The sequence below is a fragment of the Centruroides sculpturatus genome, unplaced genomic scaffold (assembly GCF_000671375.1).
Source record: "Centruroides sculpturatus isolate CEXI.00-Female unplaced genomic scaffold, Cexi_2.0 scaffold292, whole genome shotgun sequence".
NCBI lineage: Eukaryota > Metazoa > Arthropoda > Arachnida > Scorpiones > Buthidae > Centruroides > Centruroides sculpturatus.
Genome location: NW_019384986.1, coordinates 577,402 through 588,616, shown reverse-complemented (window position 1 = coordinate 588,616; position 11,215 = coordinate 577,402). Strand labels below are relative to the sequence as shown.

The 11,215-nt window shown below is 29.1% G+C and overlaps 1 non-coding gene across 1 annotated transcript; it reads right to left on the bottom strand.

Moving 5' to 3' along the window:
- Positions 1–1,821: 1,821 nt before the first annotated feature.
- Positions 1,822–1,903, bottom strand: Trnas-gcu. Its single transcript has one exon. It is a non-coding gene; the product is annotated as a tRNA-Ser (tRNA).
- Positions 1,904–11,215: the final 9,312 nt, after the last annotated feature.

Below are 11,215 nucleotides of genomic sequence, written 5' to 3'. Positions count from 1 at the left end.
ATTTGTTTATAAGTAAAGGATTAGACTGCCATCTAATGACAAATTTAATAATTAGAAATTAAAATTTAGAATATTCTGGAAAATGCCCGATAAATAATAATATATCACAGCTCCATAAATAATCCGACTATTTGTTTGTTATTACTAATTGTCATTGATGTATTTATTATTATTATTTTCCCGGCTGTCATATATAACAGAGAGAAAGTATGGCGATCGGTCAAGAAATGACTGCCTAAAATTTTAACATTTTTGGACTCAGGTCTTTGAAACGTCGAGAAATACAGAGAAAAAAAAATCCCCAAGTTTTCATGCATTTTCTGCAACATCGATAAATGAAGAAAAAAAATGGGGAATTTTTTTTTCTGTATTTTTCTGATTGTCATTTTATGGGGAAAGCACGATTCTGTTTACCCATTTTGAAGCTGAATAACTCCTGTGACCTTACTCGAAAATTTCTAAAACTTTTCAGGGAAGTTAGTGTATTAGGGACATTCATTCTATTAAATTTTAGAGGTTAAAGGTCAAGGGGATGAGGAGATAGAGAGGGGATAACGTGTCGTATCTCGAATGCGGTTGGAATTAATGAAGACTACTACTACTAGCATTTATAATTTCTTTTTTATAAACTCGTAGCTACCCTCAGAATTTCTTATCATTTTATACCGGTAATAATTAACCCTGCCAGAGATCTTGTTTAGAAGTTCATCATGAATTCGGCTACGGGTTACCAGATTTTCAAATTTGTTGTTTGGATGATGATAAATAGAAACACCAATGCTGAATTTTGTATTATATATTTTAATTGGGTTGCAATTTGAAAAAAATTATAGACTTATAAATTCCCATTGTCCTTTCTTCATTTCGAGAACTGTCTAGACCGGAAGTCACGGGTTTTTAATTCAAAAAAATTCTCCTACAATGGAGTTATATAGATGCCCGGTGTGACTCCGTTGTTATCAGGTAAAGTATGACGTACAGGGGCAAACAAGACCCTACTAATTTGAGATCGAGAGCATGTATTTTAAATGAAATAAATTTAAAATATGATTATTAATTAAAAATTGCAACCCGGCATTGTGACAATGTATTACAAGTACACGACTTATCCTTACAGATTATAGGTGTTTCCGTTCGAAAATATTCTGGAGTACGGTATTTCTGTTGCTTGTTGCTGGATAGGCATACTTTACATATTGAACATCTATTTGAACACGAGAAAAACTCGGTGCTCGAGAAATTCTCTAAGTATTGACTTAATTTCTAGGAATTTCTTACGTATACAAGCGCAGAATATTTATCTCGGTTCTCGTATACGAGATACGTTTAACGATATGAACACAAGTTATTGATATAAAATAAATATCGTGTCGCGGTTAGGAGATTCATACTTTACGCATTAGGCCACAAGGAGTTACGTTTTGCTATTTAATAGATTTTCTTACATTTTGGAAGGATTGTTCTGTTCATACAGTTCTATATCATTACTTTCTTTGATATATGAAATTTTAGGACTGTACAGTATCCTAATATGCGTAAGGAACCGGTTAGGAAACTGTATACGGTTGCATCTGACACTTTGATTGTTTCTAAATAATTACCTGTATAATAATTATTTTAAAAAATAATTTTTCTTTACAGATGAATCACTGTTAGATAATGTGTGTGAGACACTCAATTTTTTCTATTTTTATAGATAAAACAGTAATACGTAGGGAAGACAATTTACCGCATATAGAAATAAAACTTTATTAGCACGAGAGAGACATTTCATTTAGCATATCGCCAGGAACTATTGAAAAAACGCATCAAAAATCGTAACGACGAGGGTGGGATTCGAACCCACGCGGGTATAACCCAATGGATTAGCAGTCCATCGCCTTAACCACTCGGCCACCTCGTCAGATACCAATTAAAACTATTTTTCTCTTTCTATCCCTTAAATCAGGGGTGTCAAACTGGTGGCCCCCGATGTGATTTTTCGTGGCTCGCGGCCACGATGTTTTGAAATTAAATAAAACGACTTGCAGATCAAGATTAACTGATAAACATCTATCTGCCATAATGAAAATCGTTTGTTCTCAGTCTTTGAATCCAGATATTGGAAAACTAGGAGGAGGATGATAATGCTGACAATTTTTCGATAAAAGCAATTAATTTTAGTTTTATAAATGCTTATATTAAATAAAATGTTTAAATAAAAGCAATATTATAGCAATTATATATTGTTGAGTTGAATTCACTGAACTACATAATGTGTTTAATTGCTCTATTTATATTCCTGCATTCTCACTTTATAATTTTAAGAATATAGTATTTGTAAATGTGATGTGGGCCGCTGAATCTTGCCAGTCGCATTAATGGCCCGCTGTTTAAATGACACACCTGCCTTAAATTATGCGGTTTGAAACTTCGTAGTAATTGTTTTTAGATATTGTTGAAATAGCAGCAAATATAATCCCGCGAACATATATCGGGATTTAAAAATACGTTATTTAATTTCTTTAATTTGCGAAGTATTTCCAGCTTCTTAAAGCTGAAGAATTTTATAGTAATTTTAGTAAAATAAAGGAATTTCAGAAATATTTTCCAATTATTCTGACGAATGAAGTTAGTGACAGAAAATGATTTCCACTTAAAGCCACGGAACCATCGACATTTTCAAACATATTCGAAATTTTGTTTGTAATTCTATGTGTATGTACAGGTAACCCCCGTATAACACGGTGCTTTTGTAGCACGGATTCACTCTAACACGGTTCGGGAATTGGGTAAAACCCTCGTACAACATGAAATGTAATGAAGGGTGTGTTCGTTTATACCTCCGCGTAACTCCGCGCGAGCATTCTCATTGTTTTCGTGGCTACTTTGAATGCTCTTTCAACAAATAATCTATTTAATGGTTAAATTTTACAATCGGGACCCTTCTTTTGCCTTTAAAAGCTCATGTTAGAATTATAGATTACTCCATCACAATACTATCGATAGTGTGGGCGCCGCCATCTTTCTTCACTGTCGTTCCTAAATGCCCACAAACAGCAGCGCACTCCCGTTGCAGAGCGACCGCTATTAACGAACTCACCCAAAAACTGTTACCAGTTGATAATGTTCATGCTGAGATCATCATTAGGATGAATGAATTATAGGATGAATAATCCTCTGGTAAAATATTTACTTAAATAATAAATAAGTATTTTACCTATGAAAAAAATGAATAATAAACCAGATTTAAATAAGGATTTAACAGCATGTTTTTTTTAATTTTTGGAACCTAACCCCCCTTTTCGCACTAGTTATTTCTTTCGTATAACACGGATTCGCATAACACGGCAATTTTCTGGAACGTAACTCCCGTGTCATACGGGGGTTACCTGTATACACACATACTGTATGTACTATATACAGAATATGTATAGTACAAGGTATATAGGCCTAATACATATTCCGCCTGTGTATAATACAATTTGATACAAATTTGTGATAGTGATGAAATTTATTGAACCTGCACATCTGTATTAAAAAAAAAACACTGTTTGAATATAGATCTACGAGGCTACAATTCAGGATTCCTTAGAAAAAACACGCTGATGATTCACGAGAGATCAGAATTTGATTTACTTCCGTAATTACAAGCATTATGATTTTCCGAGACCTTTTCATAATTCAATTTTTCTAAATTTTTTTCATAGTAACAAATACCGGAATATAACACAGGTGTCATTAAGCACTCTCAACTAAATCATAACCTGAAATGGAATTGAAGTGATAAATATTTAATAATTAAATTGTTAAATATGAAAATAAACTTCCTTTTTGGACCTCTTGGATCTCGGAAATAAAAATTATTATATTAATTAATTAACATTTTTAAGATTTAAAATTAATAAATAGCATTGTAATAACGCGATTTCTCGCATTTAACCGCTTGTCACCTAAAGGTTTAGCACCCATTGCTTCAATTCAATTACTTATAAATTAGGTGTTTTTTTTAATAATAAAATAATTTAAATATGAAATAAATTAATTAAAATATTATATTAACTCTCCGTATTGTGGTCATTAAGATGAGATTTTTTTCTGTGCCCATCGTCAGTTCTATCGTGTTCATAATAGGACAGCAGGATATGTTCGACCCCCACACGACCGGCATATTCTGTAAATATATAATTATTATTATTTTAATTACAAGCCATTCAAGTATTTAACAAGATGTATTCAATTATTTATAAGATATGGAAGGATAAATGAAATAACTGTTATGAAATGCAGAGTTGGCCTTTCTCAATTTCTTCTATTCATCAAGTTCTATTCATTCCATTCCAAATATATCTCATCTAGTTTTTTGGCGTAACTCTTATATTTTATTCTTATATATATATTATATAAGAATAAAATATAATATTATATCCACAATCGGATCGCATGTTTCTTCATGGTGATCGTATCATGTCAGCACTTTTCCTGGCAAGTAACATTGACAAATTCCAATTCGCGATAATAATATATATCCAGTCCATTAATGGAGGTACAAATCTAGTTACATATTTACTCTAAACTAAATTTCATTGAAAAACATAACCGTACTACATTGTTTGTCATTGTGATCGGATTACCACAGTTATTTTAAATATAAAATTGATAGACGACTCTATGATTTACAAATGCTTTTGTTGTTAAATTTTGTAAAGAGCTAATAATATTTTCAGTTTTGATTTTATAACTTCTTTTCATTCTATAATATAAACAGAAAGTCATATTTAAGTAATTGGAATTTTAAATGTATGAATATAAATTTTACAGGTTACTTACGGTATGTTGTCACGTTATTGTAAATGATATTATTGAATTAATAGAAAATCTAATAATGTCATTGTAAAAATGCAATTTAAGTTCTTCGCCCAACTAACTATCAACCTGAAGTACCAACCGAACTTGAATCTTCCGCTTCGACATCGACCTTATGTATGCCTTGCTAACCGTCTCTGACCTGAGAGGAATTCGCCGCTAATTCAAACCCAACGGTCTCCTCTCGGCGGTACTAGACGGTCTTTCTCGGCGGTACTAGACGGTCTTTCCACGAAACTAGTTCACAAACGAAACTTCAAATGTGGGTGCTAACGATAAACCGGAAATCAGTAAATTTTTAAACATGTCTGAAACAATAATTTGCACATTTTGATTCGACTGGGAGGCTTGAAAATGATGATTTACCAAAGATTTAAGGCAAAGTACAGTGTAGTTGCAGAAGTATATCATAGTAAATGACACAAGAGAATGACTAAACGAGTTTCCACCTAACAACTGCAAATAATTGCATATTTTTTCCGGCTGTCTTGGAATTTTATTTTAAAAACGTTTTATATTGTTAATTATTATAAAATAGCAAAACGCTTGATTTTGAGGAAAAAGGATAAGTTTTATAAAAGATTTTAAATGCTACTAACGAGTTAAATTATTTTGTCCGATACATCTCAATGTACGAGATGTAACCCCTATATTTCTACACATCAGTATTAACCATTAGTATCATAAATCTCATTTAATCTTTAATTTAGTTTCATTATGTTAAATTTCGATACTTATTTTTATCGCCTGCTGAGATAGAAAACGAAATATACCTCAACACATAAACATTCATAAATGTGCGGTTCCAAAAAAACCGTAGAAATAAAACATTTATTATAAAAATTTATTAAAAGAAAACTAGACGGGAAAAACCTCCTATGTTAAATCTGATCATAGATCGGATTCAGCTGTTCTAGTCATGTGATACCGAGAGGAGAAAAAAATACTATTAGTGTAAGACATGACGCAATAAATGAAAACGAGCGTCCTCCAGTAGAGATGGACCTTTGTCATGGCGCTTGTATACAAATAATTAGAATATAGAAAGTTTTGGAAAAAAAAGGTTAATTATAAAACCGCGTCAGATCGTTAAAATTTTAAGAAGTCATAAANTATATATATATATTAATGTGGTAAAATGCTAATTATCCCTTTAAAAACAATGGAATAACCAATTAAAATTTTTTAAAATTCCGCTAAATTTTAATAAAATGTTAATATAAATGCAATTAAATTTTTCAAAATATTGTTTGTAAACGTTCTTCCACAACAGAATTCAGAAAATATAAATGAATTTCAATTTCTGGATGAAGACATTTTTGGAATTACTTCCTTTCTTTATATCACTTAAACAGCATCTCCATCCTCCTAACATCCTTGTTTAATTTTAAAAACAGATGATTAAAAATATGATTTTAAAATCGTCTAAACTATTAATAGAAGAGACTAACAGCAATCGAATTGATAAAATATTGCATAAAAATAGTTTATCTATAATTTTTCTCAGAATTATGAACTAAGTGCAATGACTGACTGAAACTGTTGAATTATAAACTATTTATGCTGAATTTGTTCAACGTTATTTACTTTATTTTAAAACGTTGTAATTTTCAAAGAAAATAAGTTATTCTTTGAAAAATTTTCAGTAAGAAATGAAATTCTTTAGATTTTCATTAATTGAAATTAATATTTTTAATATCTTCTGAGAGATCCGGCATAATTTAGTTGATATATAAAGATTTTTTGGGTTTAGTTAAAGAGAAACCATGGAAAAATTTCAAAAATTATATGAAAAAAATATAAAATTATTTAAAAGACCATTAAAAATACAAGAAAATTTGTATAAATTATTAATTTCTAATGATTTATTTGGAATTGTACAGGGTAAAAGATTGGTGAAGAATTTAGTATATGTTCTGTATCTCTGAGTATTACTAAATAATACAATGAATTTAAAAAACAGGGAAAACATTTGTCACTGTGAATAGCTTACAAATGTCATAGAAAACACAAGAGATATACAGAATGTAAATTTTATTATGCAAATAAAGTATTCGTTTTCAGCGAATAGTTCTAAAGCAATTTTATTTTAAAAATAAATTAAGTTTTATTCTTTCTTCTTAAACGAATTTTTCTCTTATATTTTAAAACAATTGGTTTATATTGTTCCTTTAATTCAGTTTTTCAGGAAAATAAATAAATAATTTATAGAAACTAATTTTATATGTTCTACAGCTTATCAGTACATGCAGCTTTTCACTTCTCAATGGATTTTGTATTGTTAGACTGAAATTTTATGCACGAATCACCAAATTATCTTTGTTTATTCTTAACCGTGTTACGTATTATACATACAGATTGGTTATGCATGAGATTGTATCCTGGTTCTCTCGTTTGCAGAACATCCCTAAGTTAAATTTAATGGATTGGTTCTAGATTTTAACGTGGATTTCTGGATGTAATTTGTGGAAATTCGCTCGGGAACATTGTCTTTCAAAATAAAACATTTGAAACTATGTCTTTCTGAATTACTCAACTCCGAAAATAGTTGAAGATGTGGTATTAGATTTACTTAATGATTTCCAAGTGTTTCTTATATGGATAGTACCCATAATGTAAAAAGAGTAAAAAGTAAATGAAATAATATAAAATATATGAAATTTCGTGTAATATCTTCTTTATTAATAATTTATCCGAACTTTTGTAAATATAAACAACATAGAAATAGAGATGAAAGTCTGGCACCTCAAATCTGAGTTCCATTCTTCTTTGAAATGCATAAAAAGTACACGAATAAAACAAAATAAGAACAGAATTTTCACCATTTATCTTATAATAATGGATATGTGCTGTATGTTCTCTTGTTTTGCTTGATTTTTAAATAGCGTAACACTTTATCATATAAGTAATAATGATAAATAAATCTTATTACATGTTATAGATTCATGCAAGATTTAAAGCAGAAGCTTGAAAATTGATTATAACTTTAGGAAATTGAAAGTTGCCTGATCGATGGAATAAGACAAAGAATTTACTTTATTATATAATTATATGGCCTTTCTACGAACAAATTTAGAAGCGAGCTGCAAGATTTCCATCCTACTCTAAATTACGACTGTATTGTACATTATTTATTGTGTTTATACAGTCAGAAAATTATTTATTGTTTGCTAATTCACACTTATAAACAATATCACAATTCCTAGGAGCAATGGCAATTCCACAAGCGTGAGCTTACAATTACAATTTAAAACTTACACTCTTTTAACTCGTCTTTTAAATATATCAAGTAATATACATAAAAATACGTCAACTCGTTTAAGTGTTTCCTAATATACGTCTCCATTTCTTTGTCAACAGCTGAAACCAATGATTGTTACTATTATGTAATCCACAATGAGATACGATAATTAGAGAGAGAAGAAAACATGATTGTGTGGCCAAAGAGCGGTGCAGAGGAAAGAACAGATGGAATTCATTGATCTACTGAACGACCCAGGAGATTTCTCGATAGCAATATCGATGATGATGATGAAAACAATAAGAAGCTGAATGACTTTCGTGTTTTGTAAGGAAGCCGAACGATTTCCTTTAAATGTTTTGGAACCGTTTTTTTACGCAAAAAAATTAAATTTTATAAAAATTTTCTTGCATAGTATAAAATTATCATTTAAAATAAATAAATAATATTACACGAATTCATTTAATCAGTCAACAATTTTTAAAATTATCTATTGTCTATTAATCAGGGTCCTTTCTTATGGGAAATATGCCCCTTCCTTTGTTACATCTCACTTTTCAATTTTATTTAAATGTTTATAAAATTTTAAATGCAAAATATGAAAAAAAATTATTTATTTCTCCTTTATGAAGTTTATTTTTAAAGAATTTCACACTTTAATTGTCTTTAAGCTCTTCTAATAAATGTAAATGACTCAAACACTTAAAAATATTTTCTTTTTTTGGGCTAAAAATTGATTTTTCCTTAAATATATTTTCATTTTCGACTCTAAGCCCGGTGGTCATTAAGTGGGTCTTTTTCCTATATTCGTTATGAGTTCTGCAAGGCCACAATGGAGGATTATAAGAGACTGAGCCCTTGAATATATTTAAAAAAATAAACAAAATGTCGTTATTTTATCTTAAATTTTAAAATAATTTTTTAAAATAAAGAAAAATCCTAGAACAAAACTGTATTTTTAATTCGATTAAGCGATGAGGAAAATTAAGTAATTGCTGTACTGTAGGCCTATATTGAATTTTATACATTAGAGCTCGTTTTACGACCGATCCCTTTAAAAACCCCGCTTTACGACTTGTATATAATATTTAAAAACTGGCCAGTAATGATCTATTTCGGCTGCTTCATTGAATAATAAAAAGTCTCTCTCTCTCTATCTATCTATATATATTAGAAAACAGACAGACAGACAGACAGATTATTAAAATAATATTGTAGTGAATTTAGACACAAGTTTAATTAATAATTAATTACACAAAACAAAGCAGGTATTTCCAACAAAGTCGCTAGTGACCTTCAAGAGATCTGGGGGAAATAAATGACAAGGGGATAAATATATCAATTGCTATTATTATTATATATTATTTATCTTAATGTTAGTTAAGTAAAACAATTTTTACTTAATTTTTATATGGAGTTTTAATTATCCTGTAATTTATTCTTATTTTGTATTATTGTAAGGGGTCAGCTGATTAAATATAGTGTTAGAAAGGGGTAGACGAGTAAAAACAGGTGTAAACTCTTGATTAAGCATATAGAAACAATGTAAAAACAGTTCAAAACTCGCATTAATTGAGAAATATATTTAATTCGATATAGAATTTTTCCCAAATTTTAATATATTTTTATAATTTATTATATCTATGTTCATTTTGACTATATAAATCTATAGTGAAAATTTAAAAAGTTTCATTGAAAGCGCTTTAAGAGTTATTTACGAATTTCTACGAATAGACAAACTGACAGTTAAAATTTTGTAAAAATATGTAAATATTATATTTCCACTGGAATTATTATTTTTATTACAGAAATAATTATTAAAGTTAATTATAATTACGGGTAACGAGTTAAGAGTATTGCAGTTGAAACTTAAATGATTTTATTTATTGTGGTTGTACGAATAAATTACGCAAGAGACTAATTAACAAAGGCGGATAATTGATCTTACAGTTTGAAAAGACAAAAGATTCGCCCTCCATTAGTTAGGTGAAGGATCTTTCGATGTAGATTTGTAATTAATTTCCTCTTGTTTACTTTTCACGTCATACTTGATTGTTAAATTTAATTATAAATTAATACTCTAATTTTAAAGATATCGCCATTTTTCATTTTCTTTCTACAGATTAGTGGATCATTTATGATTTCTCTACAATGTTACAGAATTAATTAAAGTCTTTATATCCATAAATAGCTTTATTTTAAACATTGGATTACATTATAGCGATTCTTAAATGCAATTTAAANGCACATCTTAATTAAAAAAAACACTGTTTGAATATAGATCTACGAGGCTACAATTCAGGATTCCTTAGAAAAAACACGCTGATGATTCACGAGAGATCAGAATTTGATTTACTTCCGTAATTACAAGCATTATGATTTTCCGAGACCTTTTCATAATTCAATTTTTCTAAATTTTTTTCATAGTAACAAATACCGGAATATAACACAGGTGTCATTAAGCACTCTCAACTAAATCATAACCTGAAATGGAATTGAAGTGATAAATATTTAATAATTAAATTGTTAAATATGAAAATAAACTTCCTTTTTGGACCTCTTGGATCTCGGAAATAAAAATTATTATATTAATTAATTAACATTTTTAAGATTTAAAATTAATAAATAGCATTGTAATAACGCGATTTCTCGCATTTAACCGCTTGTCACCTAAAGGTTTAGCACCCATTGCTTCAATTCAATTACTTATAAATTAGGTGTTTTTTTTAATAATAAAATAATTTAAATATGAAATAAATTAATTAAAATATTATATTAACTCTCCGTATTGTGGTCATTAAGATGAGATTTTTTTCTGTGCCCATCGTCAGTTCTATCGTGTTCATAATAGGACAGCAGGATATGTTCGACCCCCACACGACCGGCATATTCTGTAAATATATAATTATTATTATTTTAATTACAAGCCATTCAAGTATTTAACAAGATGTATTCAATTATTTATAAGATATGGAAGGATAAATGAAATAACTGTTATGAAATGCAGAGTTGGCCTTTCTCAATTTCTTCTATTCATCAAGTTCTATTCATTCCATTCCAAATATATCTCATCTAGTTTTTTGGCGTAACTCATATATTTTATTCTTATATATATATTATATAAGAATA